The 4,540-nt window shown below is 38.5% G+C and overlaps 1 pseudogene across 1 annotated transcript; it reads right to left on the bottom strand.

Annotated features, from left to right (window-relative positions):
• Positions 1-371: 371 nt before the first annotated feature.
• LOC143532830 (receptor-like serine/threonine-protein kinase At4g25390) lies at positions 372-2,639 on the bottom strand (annotated as a pseudogene). Its single transcript, XR_013135250.1, has 2 exons — positions 2,344-2,639; positions 372-2,232 (listed from the first exon to the last, which is right to left on the bottom strand). The product of XR_013135250.1 is annotated as a receptor-like serine/threonine-protein kinase At4g25390 (transcript).
• Positions 2,640-4,540: the final 1,901 nt, after the last annotated feature.

Below are 4,540 nucleotides of genomic sequence, written 5' to 3'. Positions count from 1 at the left end.
CAGTTTCTAAACCAAAAAAACTGAACCGAAACTGCCAGATTGATATCCGTGTGAGAACTCCATTAAAACCGAACCGGTTAAAAGCCGATTTCATATCGGAACCGGTTTTAAATAGAACCAACCTATTTACCTGGAAATCGGTTTCAAAACGAAACCGGTATTGACTTTCGTTGACCAAAACCAAACTGCTCTATGATCCTCGGCTCTTAACTGTCTGCGCAAAATACGGGTGTTCATAGATTTGTTTCATGGATTCATTTGGGCCCTTTGTCAAACCAAAACAGATTTTCTTTAACATCAAACAGAATTCATGTTTGGTTTCACAAAATCTGCATACCACCATTTCCCAAAATGGATAAATCATGTTCCACTTAAGTCAAAATAAAAGATGTTAACTGTATTCACTTGAAAACAAAGTCAAACCAAATGTTGAGCACCCTAGTTGATCACTGATATTATACATATAGATCTAAAAATATGCTCCACCAACCAATCTGTTACCTACATCTGTATACAACAGTTAACAAAAATCAACTTTCGACACATTAACAAACTCACCGAACTTTCCTATGTGACTTGAAACGAGACGGGGGAGAAGGAGAATATTCCACCGGCAACTGGGGCGGCTCTAGCTCACCCGAAAGCATTGCCACTACTTCTTTCATAGAAGGCCGCAGCGCAGGATTCTTTTGCAGGCAAAGAAGTGAAGATACAATACAAATTAAAGCTTGCTCTCTATCTAAACCTTCAATAGATTGATACACAAGATCTAGAAGCTTCCCTGCACGGGCAAGATGACAGGCCCACGACAACAGATTAGCTTTTCTAAATTCAGACATGGGTGATCCCGTCACTTGAAGCGGTCTCCTTCCAGCAATGAGAACTAACAGAAGAACCCCAAAGCTATAGACATCACATTTTTCTGAAAGATCACCGCCACATGAATACTCTGGGGCTACATAACAAACGGTTCCTCTCATACTTGGCGTACTGCCAATGCCGCCACTTTTGAGGATATCCCCACTAATGGAATCGTGACTAGTGTGGCGAGCCCGCCACAGCTCACCGCTAAATCCATCCAGCCACCAATCTACACTGCCTCTGCTACCACCCCTGCTTCTGCTTCTTTTCTTCTTTCTATCCATGTGAAAGCCACTATCTTTCGGCCAAAAGTCATTGACGTTATTGTTATGATTACTTGATTCTTTCTTTTTGTTTTTCTTCTTCTTTTTTTGCAAGTTCTTCATAGTACTCCTCCCTCCACCATTCCCGAGCCGGTCTTCTCTTCTGCTTCTTCACATTCTTGTCATCATCCAAAGATATCCACCAATCAAGACGCTTTCGGTTCTTCTTTTCTGATTTTACTGGTTTAACCGGTTTTCCCGGTTGTCCAGCACTGGATGAAGACGGGGCTGTGATCCAATCAGACTTCGGTCTCTCCTTCTTGATCTCACTACCAATCCACTCCATCACATAATCCTTCACACGCCCCGATTCCGACATACCATTATCCTGTTTCCACCACCAATCCTTCTCTGAAACACTCTTCTTCCTCCTGTTTTTCTTCAAACTACCCCCACCACCGCCACTCTCCACACTCATAGCATCAAAATTCCCCTCTGACGGACTCACACGCGGCGACTGAATAAACATTTCCGGTGATAATTCAGCAACCGCAGCCGTAACAAAGCTCTCAGGTGACTGATTATTATCAGGAACCACACTAACCTCATCGCACACCGTCGTCGTTGCTATACTCTCGGTTTCAAACGCCGATCCATTATCCTCAATCACCGAATTCCCTACACATTTCCCTTCCTCAATCTTCCCATTCAAATCAATCCTACACTCATCTTCACTTTTTAACCTAGCTAAACCCAAATCCCCAATTTTCGCATTAAAATTGTCATCCAACAAAACATTACTAGGCTTAATATCACCGTGAACAATCGGCGGATCACAATAATGATGAAGATACTCAACCCCTTTCGCAATATCAATCGCAATCGAACGCCGTCGTTTCCACTCCTTCAGCTCCGGACACTTCCGATGCAGCAAGCAATCCTGTAAGCTTCCGTTCGCCATCAGCTCGTACACCAGCACCATACGCCGCCGTTTCTGGTCGGATGAAAACCCGATAACCGAAACGATCCGATCCGATTCGATTTTTCCGGCGAGTAATAGCTCGTTCTGAAACTCACGCTCCCCTTGCAGAGATCCGGCGTCCATGACCTTTTTTATCAAATCACATAATAATAAATTAATAATAATAGTAAATATTAGAGAATATTAATTAATGTAAATATTGTAATGAACTTATAAACACAAACATGTTGTGAATACCTTAACAGCAACATTAAGGTTGTTGGTTAGGGTTCCGCGGTAGACGGAACCGAAGCCGCCTTGACCGAGGCGGTTAGACGGAGAGAAGGATCCGGTGGCGGCGCGTAGGTCGGCGTGGGAGAATTTGTGAGGCGGTTTGGAGTCGGAGGGGACGGTGCGTTTGCGTGTGGTGGTGCACTTGCGGAAGCAGAAAGTTAGGGCGATGAGGAAAGTGAAGGCGACGGTGATTGGTGGTACGGCGGCGGAGGCGGTGGTTGTGGTGATGGATATGTGTATTGTTGTTGTCTAGAAGGCATGTTTTGTTTGTTGATTGATGAGAGTGAAATTGTGGAGAGAGAGAAGGTTTTGTTACTGGACGCTAGTGTACAGCTATCTAGACATCAGGATCTCTGTGTGCTTTGACTTTCTCTTTTTCTTATATATTTTTTTATTCATTTTGTAAATAAATACATCATTAAGTATTTATAAAATCTTCAACTAAAAAAAAAACCATTGGCAAAACATCAACCACACACGCGTTCGTAGACAGCGTTGATGACTTGATGTGCAGCCAATTCCAGCCATCCAGGTCATCTCACGTCGAATGCCCACTGTGTAAGCATGAAATTTTACCATAAACGAGACTTAAACCCACGATCTCCTATAAGAAAAGTCATTGAGCTACCGTTAAATAAACTCGCACGGTTTAAATTGAATCAAGTCATCTGGTTTCTTTGGTTTAAGATGCAAGCGTTTTGATTTAGGGCTCAGTTTCAATATGCTGCTGACTTACTGATTTACAGTTCAGTCCAGCTTGAAACTTGAAACTCGACGTGTAAACCGAAATGGAAATTAAGATTTCATTTTTTTTATGATTTTGATTTTTATTATTTTAAATCTTTAGTTTTGAAGAAAATTATAAGAAGTATGTCTAAACCACCAAACCATCATAACCAGTATGTTAACTGTCAAACTGATAAAACAGTTTGTTCTGGCTACTTGTTCAAAATAACCAATTTAGTTTATCATTTTGAATCAGTTATCAGCAGTTTGCTATCATAGCCGTTGTTAAAATGAAGCGAACGTTTTCTATGAGTAGCTTTCATTTATAAAATTTGTTTGTTTTTTTATTCAATTAGACTTTCATTTACCATTCAATCGGTTGTTGAAGTGTTCAGGTTATAAACCTAAATTTGTGTGAATAGTTGAAGGACCAAATTTTGAGATTGCATTAGTAAGCAATCAACGGTTTTGCGCATGTCCGTTAATGTATCATTGTTTGCGATTAATTTAACCACTTTACTTGGTCAATGATAGCAACTACTGTTGACCAGTGCAAACAACTCTTCCCAAAATAATTTAGGGAAAATTCCTAAAATAAGCATTTAAGAAAACAAATTTATAGTTTTAGGTATCATTTGTAAAAAATTATAGAAATAAGTATTATAAACTAGTCGTGAATAGTAGTTTGTATAAACCAATTAGAACTTTCCACGTGTCCGTAAACTAACCGTAACGAGCACGCTCACTAATCAATTACTCTTCACGAGTAAATAAGTTTCATGCCTCGTAATCAACGCCCACGAGTAATTAATAAGTCATTTAGTCGCGACGAGTAGATTATAAGCCCACGAGTAATTCATAAGTCATTTAGTCGCGACGAGTAAATTATAAGGTTAAACTATTCGCGAGGAATTAACTACTAATAAACTACTCTATTTTTCAAACATCTAGTTTTCAAATAATACCTAAAACTAGAAATTTATTTTCATAAATACTTATTTTAGTAATTTTCCCAACAATTTATGTTTATCTTCAATAAATAATTAAATATTTAAAAAATAAGTATTGACTTTAAATCAATTGATTTTGCAAAATTAAAGCATTATATGACGTTATTATGTATCCATTTTGTTTCATAAAAGATTCAACATCTTTGTTTAGAAGTTAGAAATGATAAATTAATATATCTGTTTAATTTTAAATAATCTGTACTTTGTATTGTGATGTACATATTTTCATGGGTTTTAAAAATATAATAAGAGAGTGGTTTTAACTAACACAGGCCACGCCCGTTTCTTGTTATTTAATCATTTTAATTAAGTTGAAATGTGACTAATAGTTTTATAACGTGTGTAGTAGGTAATGTCTGACAGTGAGACCTCCTCTTTCTCACGTTAGTTATCTTTTAACCTACTATTATCGTCTAAATCCAATT

Source organism: Bidens hawaiensis, unplaced genomic scaffold (genome assembly GCF_021521415.1).
Source record: "Bidens hawaiensis isolate Kalapana, Puna unplaced genomic scaffold, B.hawaiensis_p1.1 tig00009543_1, whole genome shotgun sequence".
Classification (NCBI taxonomy): domain Eukaryota; kingdom Viridiplantae; phylum Streptophyta; class Magnoliopsida; order Asterales; family Asteraceae; genus Bidens; species Bidens hawaiensis.
Note: the sequence above shows the minus strand (reverse complement) of the source record. Positions and strands in the feature narration are given on the sequence as shown.